Source organism: Podarcis pityusensis (genome assembly GCF_964106645.2).
Source record: "Podarcis pityusensis genome assembly, chromosome: 11".
In the NCBI taxonomy this organism is placed as follows: domain Eukaryota; kingdom Metazoa; phylum Chordata; class Lepidosauria; order Squamata; family Lacertidae; genus Podarcis; species Podarcis pityusensis.
Window position 1 is genome coordinate 33,346,209 of NC_138036.1, and position 12,646 is coordinate 33,358,854.

At 40.8% G+C, this 12,646-nt stretch overlaps 1 long non-coding RNA gene across 2 annotated transcripts; it reads left to right on the top strand.

Moving 5' to 3' along the window:
- The first annotated feature begins 315 nt into the window (after nt 1-315).
- LOC308458915 lies at nt 316-11,280 on the top strand. 2 transcript variants are annotated; one of them, XR_013977775.1, is made up of 3 exons: nt 316-840; nt 7,497-7,615; nt 11,180-11,280. It is a non-coding gene; the product is annotated as an uncharacterized lncRNA (long non-coding RNA). The 2 variants fall into 2 exon arrangements; XR_013977776.1 differs by lacking the exon at nt 316-840 and adding an exon at nt 6,283-7,018.
- The last annotated feature ends 1,366 nt before the right edge of the window (nt 11,281-12,646 follow it).

Here is a 12,646-nt window from a genome sequence, read left to right on the forward strand (position 1 = left end):
AAGAGGCGTGACTCTGGGGATGCTTAGTGGGGAGAGTAAGCCCCACGTAGATCTCTGCCGGGGTTACTTTTGAGTAAAGCTGCAGAGGATTGGGCTGTAATCTCTCTCTCTGGAAAGCGAGGAAAAGAACCTTCCTCCTCCTCTTTTCTCTTAGCAATTCGATCCTTGTTCGCACATCAAAGTAAGGCAGAAAAAGAGTTGCCAGTCCTGCCCACTCTCTTTTCCAAAGCCAATAAATGCTAACGCTGATTTATCTCTCCCTCTCTCTCTTCTCTCTCTCTCTCTCTCTCTCTCTCACACACACACACACACACGTGCACGTTTTAACTTCGTGGCGCTGCACAGCTCATCTCTATGTGTTTAATCCGAAGCAAGCTCCATTAGGTTCAATGAGGTTTGTTGTTGTTTAGTCGTGTCCGACTCTTCATGACCCCATGGACCAGAGCACGCCAGGCACTCATGTCAGATTTGTCAGCCTTCGTCCGCACATGAGCACTTTCAGTTTCATGCCTCTGAAATCTATCTCAATGGACTGCGCTTCTTGGGATGCATTTGGGCTGTGCTGTTGTCTCCTCTTCTCAGTTCTAACCTCCCTGCCCACTATAAGTTCCAAAAACCTGAGATCTGTTGTTGGCATCTTCACCAGTGCACAACGCTCTCTCGCTCTCTGTTTGAAAAATACAAGTTTTTTGACCTACGACAGAAACAGTAAAAGAAAGAAAAGTGTTGCTTGAAACTAGGCAAGGATTTTGAGTAGGTCGCATGAAAGACTGCCACTTCCTTTGCTCCTCTTCTCCTTCTTGCCTTCTGTACCTGCAAGGGACAAAAGATGTTTAAGGGGTGAGCAGGCAAGGGGTTATAATGGATTTTTATTACTTGAGAACTAATACTTTCTGAGGTTGTAGTGCCACTGCCAGCTTTTGGAGTACCCATTTTAGCTCTGGGATTAGATCAAAATCATCCTTCTGGAGCCCAGTTTTGTGTATAATCTGCTTGTAAAAATGACCATTGGATATGGATAAATTTTGGACAAAAAAAAATAGGATCCCTGTGGCACAATTGGCTTTGTGTGTCCACCGACCCAAGTCACTTCCTTGCTCCGTGGTTAGAGATCATAAAAACACCCATGCAAAAATATGCTTTGCATCTCAGATTATAAACCATTTGGTGTTAATTAAATGATGAAGAAAAGATTTTGAATGGTCCTCTCCGTCAAATACTGAAACTAATATATATGTGACAGAAAACGCTAAAAAATGATGCAGCTTTTAGATGTGAGCAAACTGAGTATATAGGTTTCATCTGTTACAATCCGTAGATAATACTGAAATGTCCCTCAGCACACATGCAGAAACTATTATATTCAGTGCTTTTTTCTTTAAAAAAATGTTTAGGGGTACTCTTATTTTGACTCAAGAAAATCACCATTTTATAGTTCAAATTGGGGGAAATAAATACAGTAAATGGACAAAAGTACAAAGATTCACAAAACGTTTAGGGGTATGCGTACCACTGTGTCCCCTCAGAAAAAAAGCACTGATTATATTTATAGACTACAGAATAGTTTCAGCTATAGGCAACCACCATTGACTCCTCAATTGGTACCAATGAATTCAATTTCAGTGAGCTCAGTGGGGCTTGTTTCTGAGAAGGCACATATAAAAATGTGGGCTGAATACTAATGGAACAAAGGCGTGAAGTGGGTGGGGATTTGTTTTTGGGTTTTTTTTACCCTGATCTCTAGCCAAAAAGGCTTCCAGAGCAGCTTACCAAAATCAGTAATAAGCCAGCCTTACAACTTAAGAGACACAACACATAAGGAAAAAAGGCCATGAGAGAGGAGGGGGCGGGAAGCAAGCTCAGAAACCACTTCCTAAAGCTAAAAGTAGTTATAACTGTCAGCTGGAAAAAAACAGTGCAGGTAGCTGGATGGAATGGCGGCTGCTAATACTGAGAGTGCCAAAGGCAGCCATAGGAAATGGAACAGCCCTGCTCTGAAACCTGATGGAATGGTTGATGACAGCTGGGGAGAGCCAAAAGCAACTGGTCTAATGGCTGTAGGTTACATATACCAAATATCTGAACCAGCCTTATAAGAGAATCTGAAGTTGTAGATTCATAACATTGAATCATAAAATATCATATGATCTGTGCCTCTAAAAGTACAATTTCAACACATTAGGATGAAAGTGCTGTAAAAAGCAATGGTTATCCTGTTCTTAGTTTTATAAGTAGCAGAAGCAAAAAAATGTTTTTAAAAAGTGTGCCAGTCCATTAAAAGGGGGGAGGGGGAATAATACAAATAAATAAAACTTCAGTGCTTGGTTTAATAGCACAGTTTTAATGTATGAATCAGAAAGATGCACCACTGAAAATTAAACTGGAAACTGAAATGTGCTAGTTAATTATGAACGGCTGAATTGCTTGTTGTGCAAATTGTCCACAGGCAGGAGAATTAGAAATGCAGTGTTAATTTTACAAGTACTGTAATCTCATTTTCATAACTAGCTGTAAAAGTTATTAATCAATTGCTCTGACCAATCATGTGTAAAAGTTTGTAGTCTATGAAGATGTTTTATTTTGCCATTAAGCATTACATGTGCTGGAATATTTGGCTGGAATTATAGAATACTGGAACTGGAAAGCAAACTTGGGAGATAATGAAAATGATCCAATTACTTATGCCTTTAAAATGTGCTACCTGAGTTATTTCAATAACTGACAGCCAATGAGGGTTTTGCTTAGCTATTTCCTAAAAAGTGTACAGAAACTTCTAGACTTCTAGTTTAGTGCCTCTCCCACCCCACCCCCACACATCTAGAAAGAAAAGGGAGAGCAGGCTCAGCAGTACTTGGAAACACTGAAGGAGCAAATTCAGCCGCCCGCGCCTTTTAAAATACAAGTTCTATAGAAACATGGCCATAAATAATCCTGCACACTTTACCCATGTGAGCAAATGTAGTTGGGTTAAAATAATCCAGAATCAAAACACAGTGTACTTACCTTGAATTACCAGGGCCAGCACAACAAGGGGGCAGACGGGGGCAACCACCTCAGGTGGCACTGCTACCTTGGCTGTTCCCCTCTGTTGGAGGGCAGAAGTAGGTGTGTCAGATGGCCTGCCTTACACCCCGTAAACTAGCCAGCAGCCCTCATGGGTGCTGGGGGGTGGTATTATCCTGTTGCTAGCAATGACGTTTCAGTAATCTCTGAGGCCAGTCACTTCCTGAACAATGGAAGGGAGGTACCATATTGTCTTTTTTCTCAGGCAGCAAAATATCTTGGGCCATCTCTGCTAATTAAAAGGTAGGGGGTGCAACTGGAGTCTATGTTGAGGGTCAGGAAGAAAGCCCCCTTGGCACTTCCAGGCTCCCTGTTCCCTCTCTGTACATTTGTGCTTGTTCCCTCCTCGCTCCTTTTTGTCTCTTAGCTCTGTACAGAAGAACCACTTTGAGATCACTTGGAAATGATAACTGTATATAAATACTACTAAATAAAATAAGGTGTTGGTGTCGCAGCAAACAGCAGCACATCTTTTCCCTTCCAAATTAAACTTCTCACTTTAACATTCTGGGGCTAGCTTGTAAGTATTCCCCTGGTATGTATTAGGAGTGAACAAATTGACATGTAAGCAATGCAGAAGAACTAGGCTGTCTTATCCGGAATGGCTTCCCCTCTCTTGCCTCTGAAGAGCCATGCTCTCCGGAAAGCGGTTCTTGTTTATTTTCCCTGTAGCCTTCATTACAATGGGATTCACGTGTACCTGTGTCCTCTCTGGTGCTGTAGTTGTTGCCATGGTTATGTCCTCAACTTGCTTTCTCAACAGGGATCTCCCCTTGCCCGCTCACCTGCGTAATGTATTAAGCACATATAAGATGGAAGGGTGTGTGTGTGTGTTGAAGAGACTTTAGAGGAAGAAGAGGAAATGCACCAAGGAAGCTGGACTTAAGTGTTCCCCACTTCTTCGAGTGGTAAGAAGTCCACGTGCAGGGCTATGTATTCAGACTCCATAGGATAAGACACAGAAAACTGGAGACTTAAGGTGATTTTTTGTAACCTATCTGCAAATATAACCTATTGGAATCAAGGAGATGCCTAAAAACAGGCAGCAAAACCACTGATCCTCCATCAGGATCCCAGACTATAGAAAGGCTGCTTCCCATCCAGATAACCTCAACTGAAACCTCTTAGCTCTTCCTGCCTCAGTCTGCAGCCAAATTTAAGCTGCCACCACTTCTAGCTTTATCTCTGACCTTCTCTCAGTTCTGATGGGTTCAACAGGATGGAGTGAGATTTGTGATCACCAGGGTTCACTAAAGTGATTTTGCTGTATCTTTCATCGCTCATCAGATTTCTCAGTCAAAACCATCAGAAAGGTCCATTCATGCTAAATGACAACCCAATTCTCATTACGTAGCTCCAGCCATGTATCCACAGAGTGTATGTGGAATGAAAGGATTGACAGGTCGTTTAGTTGGCAGCTTTCTCAGTTTACATATTCATTTCTATCACTTAAATTACCACCAAATTTTACTGTAAGACTGGAGGCATGCGGCTGGATCAAGATTCTTTCCACCACCAGAAGGCTTTTGATCCATTTGAGGAATCCCACTGATGGAGGTGGGGAGACGATTTTTGCCAATTCTGCCTGCCCCTCCCACATTGCTCTGGAGGGCCAGCATTGGGGGCTGCAGTGGGAAGGGGAATTGACAAAAGCAGTCTTCCATCCCTTAGCTGGTGTTGAACTCGTCCAGGGGATTCTAACACATGATTATTTGGTTTATGTAATTTCCTAAAATTATATTGTGATAATTGTTCTATATTTAGCAGACTCATGACTTCAGGTTTCTGTTATGCATCTGTTACCTGAACTTTGCTTTTTCCTCTCTCTTCAGATTCATCTTCTGTTAATTGCATTAGGCTGGATTGAATATAACCTTGAATATTTAAAACTGAAGTGAACAATTCAGATTCTACCCAAGGAATTTAAAAATGGGTTCAGTAGCTTGAGGATTTATAGGCAAACTTTGGAAAGCACAGTTTTATAAAACTTCAGAGTCTCATCTCATTGCGACTCAGATATGTGTAACTGACTTGTTATATTGAACTCGTTTAGTTCATGAGTCACATATGTTGACAATATGAGGGTTTATCTGATAACTACACATGGATTTCAAAATACAAAATTTGTCAAAGTCTGAACTAAACTAGAAAAAGATGGAGATCCATGATCAGATCCCTCTTCCCTTTACATTTCTTTAAAAACCAGCCACATGTGGGAAGCAAAATTGTATTGGGATCATTAAACGAGGGGAGAGAGTTATCCTTTCCCCCCAATATTTGATGTAAATTCACCCCATTCAAGCTGCCATTTGCTGCTTTGGAGCAGTTATAGGTACAGTCATATGTTTTCCATACAAGGACAAATAGAAAGTTGAGAGAAGGAACAATTGGATCATCAAAATGGTATGATGTGAAAGGTTAATCCTCCCTCTACAGCACTACAATCCTGGTGCGCTTTGGTCTTGCTGTTGGTGGTTTTTGAAGAAATGCAAAGAGACCAAAGATCTGATCATTTCTACCATCTCATCTAGTTAGGCCCTCAGATTGACTGATGATTGGGAAGGTAGCCCACAATGTTCTGATCTAATTATTTGTCTGCTACTAGTGCTGGGTGTGAAGGCATCTTGCTTGGATATATTGCTTTAACAAGCCATCCATACCTGCATATTTTGAACTTAAATAGTAAGTTGCGATTCATAAAGGTTCTCTCCCAACTTATTTCAAAGACAGAGGAAAGGGTGTAATAGATCAGAATACAGCGGTACCTCCGGTTGCAGACAGGATCTGTTCCGGAGCTCTGGTCGGATCCCGAGGTTTTCGCTACTGGAGGTGCCTGTTCTGCGTGTGCGCACGGCACAATAGAGTGCTTCTGTGCATGCGTGCAGAGAAACCTGGAAAAATGCTTCCGGGTTTGCTGCATTTGCATCCTGAAGTTTACGTAACCAGAGGGTTATTTAATATGAGGTACTACTGTATCTGTTTTTCCTCACCTGTAAGAGATAGGTTAGGTTGGATATGTCTACTCAAGTCCCACTGAATTCAGTGGGGCTCACTCCCAGGTAAGAGGGGTTAGGATTCCAACCTGTATAGTTAGGGAAGGAAACATTTTGATCTTCTAAACCCAAGCCATCAGTTTTCTTAGATCTAATGATTTATCAAGTGAAACAATGAAAAGCAGAATACACAGAAATTTTACCTTTTTCCAGAAGAAGAGATCTGCAACCTGTTGAGAACTGGCAAAAATGTTTGGACCAATGCACTTTTTCTATTGCAGGAATAGACTCACAGCTGCCTCTTTCAAGGGACCATCCATATTTCCCATAAGAAATACATTATAACCAAACCATTTATAGTGCCCTTGAAAGAGGCAGCTGCCAGTCTATTCCTGCAAAAGAAAAAGTGCATTGGCAGGCAAGCACTGAAAGATGTGAAATGATACCAAACCTTTTCCTCGGGCTTGTGTGAGAACATTTGCATGAAACTGTTTTGGTTTTTTAAGCATCTCTCTGTGTTGTCTTCTAAATTAATTTGAATCTCAGGACTACAAGAAAACATTTTTTTGTAAATATAAATATAGGGGAGGAAGGAGAAATATTTGGTGTCTTGGGGTGTTTCCAGACAATCTATTTTCAGGTGGGATTCAGTCATACGCCGGCAAATTCAGGTAGCACATTCAAAGCTGATTTGGAATTATTGTGCAACAAATGTGTTTCCCCCAAAGATCAGTCTTTTTGCAATAAGGAAAGTGGGGAAGCATTTGCTTGGGTGCAGTGTCATCTAGGCACCCCAGAATCAATCACAGTGAGTGTCCATTAAGTAGCCATTGTTGTCTTACCTCCCTGAAAACAAATCAGGATACATGCTCAATAAACAGGTTGTCTGGGAGCACCCTTTGTGAAAGACTGGACTATCCTTCATTGGTGGAATTGATGAAAAGATCTACATTTTGGAAACAGTAAGTTACATGTACTAATGTTCTTATTCCAACTGCGGTGGGATCTGGGGCCGCCAAGTATATCACCAAGTATATCACCAATTATCATTGTCTGGGGGGGAAATGCATGCCATCTAAAAACCACTGACCTATGCAGTTTGTTTAGTTAGCAAGACAGAAAGCATTACAATTTCTGTAATTGGTTCTGATGAGTTTCTGAATATTTTGCTGACTAATATGTTTGTCTTTAGTTTTTGCATGAATTACTTTCAATGGTATTTCCTTTCTGGGCAAGAATTAAATGAGGCTTTGCATCTCATGGAGGCAGCTTAAACAATACACTACAATTAATATCAATAAATTTGGAAAAATGTATGCAGGGCAACTAACTTTATTCTTCCTAAATTTTGTTGCTTACCTAAGATATTTCAGTTCTCACACTGAAATGGTTGGAGTTAATTTAATCCAGATTGCTGAACCATGATATCATATCTTGCAGGTTCTCAAAGTGTGATATACATATTCTTTTCACTCCAAGAATTATTGCTGTATTAAGAACATAAGAAGAACTGGCTGCAGTCAGGACTTCTGGATCATAACGAGAGGTTTGGGTTATTGGTTTGTTTTGCTTTTGTTTTATTATGTATTTTGCATTTTCATTTCATGTTGTAATAGTAATAATAAGCCAGAGGGAAGCAAGGAAAGTGTTCCAACAAGTTTTCCCTCCCCACCTATCGACTTTTTAAAGATGAGGTGTGGTGTGCTCACTCACAAGACTCTATTCTCTTATGGGGATATCAGCATTGGTAGCACATTCTCCATCAGTGCTGTGATCTGGCCAGGTCGGGCCCAATATATTTTGGCACCTGAGGCGAACTGCAAAATGACGCCCCACCACCAGGTTTTGCCAAGAGGCCACTGCAGAGGCATCATTGGGGGGATGTTGAGGAGGCAGCAGATTCGACTTTCAAGCGCACCATTGCTGTCGCTGGCACTGTGGCAGCAGCAGCAGTGGGCAAAACATTCATTGGAGTCCAGATTTGCTGCTCCTCTAGATCCTGCCGCCCGAGGCAGTTGCCTCACCTTGCTTTACAGATGGGCTGGCTCTGGTGTGCTAGGTGTCAGTGCTGCATCCTCTTGTCCCAGCATTGATTCAGTTGTCTCTGTCCCCTGCTTGGCTGAACAAAGCCATCCCCAGCACCCACTGAAGCTTTCTCCCCCACAGGAAGGTCAGAGGGGGAAAGCCAGCATCTTTGGTTCCCCTTTCCAAAGTGTCTGAATTCATGGTAGAAAGGGGAGCTCCTTCCTCTTCCAACCCAGGTTCCCCCAGTCCAGTCAGCCCATTTTCCTAGAGCAGCCGATCAATATTGCCAGAATTGAGGGACTCATTGGGGGATCTGTCTGGAACAGTAGGAGATACTGCATAAGGAGCTGCAGTTGGAAAGGGGAAGGGGTGGAAATGGGGTGTCTCACCATTTGTTCTAGCAGAAGTGTTTCTGGTAGTGCTAAACTACCATTGGGTACAACCTGTGCAAAACACTCCTTCTGTGATTGAAAGATGAATTCCACATGTGGAAGGACATCTTTGGGGTTAACCCACTGTGTGGTTTTACAAAATTATAATTTCTCTGCTATGGATATGCTACACACATACACACAAAACTACATGCATATATACATACACACACACACAACCCCAATGCATTTTTAAAAATCAAAATACAGCTTCAAAGCACTACAGTAAATAGTTAGCAGTTGCAACACTGTCTTTGATCTATATGTGGCAGTATTTATTTGTTGTATCTGTTGGCGTTTTTCCTCCTTTGCTTGATATTTCTGAAATCCTGTGTGTCGGAGCTTCGTTTTCAATCACACTGTATGCAAATACGCCATAGTACCATGCAAGGGAGAACCACAGCTTGCAAAATAATTGCCAGCATTTTCCAGCAATTCCATCCTTACACATGGAGCAGCCTTTTGAGAAATTACATCTATAAATAAATCCTTGCAATTGCAAGAGAGAGATTCTACAACGGCACTTTCCCCCCACCCCCTGGTTCTTGTGTGGAGATACGTTAGCAACAAATTAAAATGGGAAAAGTGTTGTTTCATACAGTGTGCTCCTTCAAGACATTTAAGATGGCTAGATAAAAATTTGCAACCTGACTTCTTTTATCAAGCAGTGGTAGTTTTGAACACGTGAACTGCGGCTGTCTTATGGAATAATAGGGCATTTGGTCCATCTGGGTGTATCTCATCTTCTCAGATTGGCGGTGGCTTTTCTGGGTCTCAGGCAAAGGTCTTCTGAGTCCTGCTATGTGAGATATTTTAACTAGTGAGGGTGCGGACTGGATCTAGAAACTGTATCCGATAAGTGTGTGTTCTACCACTGAGCTGTGAGTCTTCCCCCGAGCAACATATGTTGCAATAAAGCGAGATGAGTGCCGCAACCCCAGAGTCGGCCACGACTGGACCTAATGGTCAGGAGTCCCTTTACCTTTACATATATTTACTCTTATCGGTCTTTTCCAGATATGAACCAATCCCAGCCAGAGAATATCTTGTGCAACATATGCATGTACTGCTCCATGAAACAACCTTTCTTCACCAGGGGGTGGGATCCAGTCTATCATTTCCCCCAAACAGCCAATCAGCATCACCAGAGTTGACACACCTAGTCAGCAGAACCATCAAGCAAATATCTACGCCAGGGAGTCAGCAATCTTTTTCAGCCGTGGGCCGGTCCACCGCCCCTCAGACCTTGTGGTGGGGTGGGCCAGACTATATTTTTTTTTGGGGGGGGATGAACGAATTCCTATTCCCCACAAATAACCCAGAGATGCATTTTAAATAAAAGGACACATTCTACTCACGTAAAAACACCCTGATTCCTAGACCATCCGTGGGCCAGATTGAGAAGGCGATTGGGCCGCATCCGGCCCCTGGGCCTTAGGTTGGTGACCCCTGATCTATGCCCTTTGACACACGTGTGACTAAGCCTAAGACCTGGGATTCATATGATTGATTGCTAGATAGATAGACAGATAAAAAAATGGGAAAGGTCTGTCTATTCATCCTTCCTATTTCTTAACAATATTTTTTAATAATATATTAGGTGCAAATCAGTAAAGATTCCTATCACTCTCAAATGAGTATATAAGTTATGGGATACCAAGAGGTTCCTCAGTATTTCCCAATTTGACTGTGATACTAGTGCCAGTCAAATGGGGCATTGTTCTAGAGAGATACAGAACAGAGAGAATCATCCTAGATCTGTCATGGTTCTGCAAACCAATATGGCAGGTTTCAAATGGGAACAGGAAGTGAGGACTGCATGTTACTTGTCTCTCTTCACCTTCCCATCACCACCGTTATGTGAAATACAGCCAGCATGGCAAAATTAATAAGCTATGTTTGACTAAATGAAGAAGATGGAAAATAAATTATTTTCAAGAAAAATGGCATTTATTTATCACTTTTTGGAGCAGCAAATAGGGAATGACTGTTGAATTGGATAATAGCTTTCATTAACTCATACTGAATATAATGCAAAAAAAAAGAAGAAGATAGCATCAGTCTTTATTTCGCAATGTGAAATACTTTAGTTGTGGAAATGCTTTATTTACTATTATTACTATTATTATTACTATTTTTTCACTACCACCAGTACTATTGTTTACCTTCCACATATGTCCCAAGGTTATATGCAAGATATTATGAAAACAGATTTAAAAAAGAGTTACAAAAATAATAGAAGGTGCTTTGAAAAATGATATAAAATAAACACCCATGACATCATCATCATTGTTGTTATTGTTATTATTATTATTATTATTATCATAATTTATTAATACAATTTCAGTTATAAGAAATAAAGTGAAGAAAGAGAAAAGAAAGAAAGAGGGGGAAACTAAAAAGTACAATAAAAATTACATTAAGAGAAGAAAGATCTATAATGTAATACATTATAGTCCATTATACTTCTATACATTATTATATAAGTAATATTGCTGTCCTAATACACATAGGATTATTAATAACCTACTATATTCTGTATAAACTCATTCCAATGTCAATATATCCAATCAAAGTCCGTGTTTATAAGCAATCCGTTCATATGTTGCGAATTTTGTCATGTTGTCTATCCATTGATTAAAGGGGATCATATCTTTATTCTTCCAGATCATCAATACCAGTCTGTTGGTCACAGTTAGGATGCATAGAATCCACTTTCGTTGTCCAGTTGTCACTTCCCTGCAATAGGTATATAATTCAAAATACTATTTTCCTCTGAAATTGTTAACTTTTTTCTGCACAGTCACATTTATACAGTCCGGCGCTTTCTCCCATATGTTTCGAAGGTGCGTTGTGAACTTGTCATATTATACTATGTCATACTATTTTATATGTTAAATTAGTGTACTGATTTTTACATTTTTTTTTAAAAAAGCAAAGCTTTTGTTTGTACAGTTTTGAAATATTTATAAATTATGCAAATTCTTTAGTAAATTTGAGAACACTGGGTTGTAGTCAACTATCCTTTGCTCAGAGTAAAGCCATTGACATTAATGGACATAAGTTAGTCATGGTGATTGATTTCAAAGGGGCCCACTCTAAGTAAACATTTGTTGACTACAACCAGGTGTGCCAATTCTAGGGGGCTGAGGTGTCTTTGGCCCCCTCAATATTTGTTGGAAGGAGGCCAGGACCCTTCAATGTTGACAGGGTCAAGAAAGCTTGATCTCCTTCAAACGTTGCAATATTGTGTGCCAGGCCACCTTAAATCTGGGGGCAACTTGGCACCTCTGACTACAACCCTGTTGTCCACTATTATCTCATCAACACAGAGAAACTACTTTGGCTCCTGTGGAGGACAGAGAAATCTGTGACATGCCATTGAACACCCAATCCAGCCCTGATCATCTTCAGAAGCATGGTCATCCTGGTTTGTTTTACTTTGACTGGCTTCATTCAGTACTACAGAGTGTTGGCTTTCATGCTATATATTAAATGCTATTCAGATTTTTTTTTTTAAGAAGTCTAACCTTAGAAGGAGAGCAGGTTAAAAATAAATGTTTTAAAAATACGAACCTATAAATAAATAAATAACTGCAAATAGCTGCATTCAGTAATATACTGAAGTATTTAATTAAGGGTCTGTGCAGAATCCAGAAATTGCAAGATTTCTAGTGCTTGACTTAACAAGAAATTGCTGGGGTGGGGGGAGGATATAGCTAAAGGACACTTCTTGTTTCCTTGTGTCTAATCACAATGCAGCATACATGGAAGCCTTTTGCAAAATAATAATGCTGTGTGTGTCTGTGAGCTTCACAGGGCCGCCCAGTCGACTCCAAGGTACAGAGCTCATGCAAATGAATGTTGCACTCTCAAGTCTTTCTTTTCCTCCCCTTTCTCCTCCTCCTATCACTCTCTGAAAAGAGAAGGGGGGAGCACACACACAGAGAGAGAAAACAGCCCTTCTTTGTGTCTGTGCGGAAGGGTTTACCTTTACCCAAATCACTCCAGCTAAAAGAGGGTTGTGTGTGTATTGAATGACACCTTGCGCAGTGTTTCTGCCAAAAAATAAAATTACCTCTTCTTTAACACCCCCAACCTCTGGCATCAAATGGCATCAAAGCCATTTTTGTT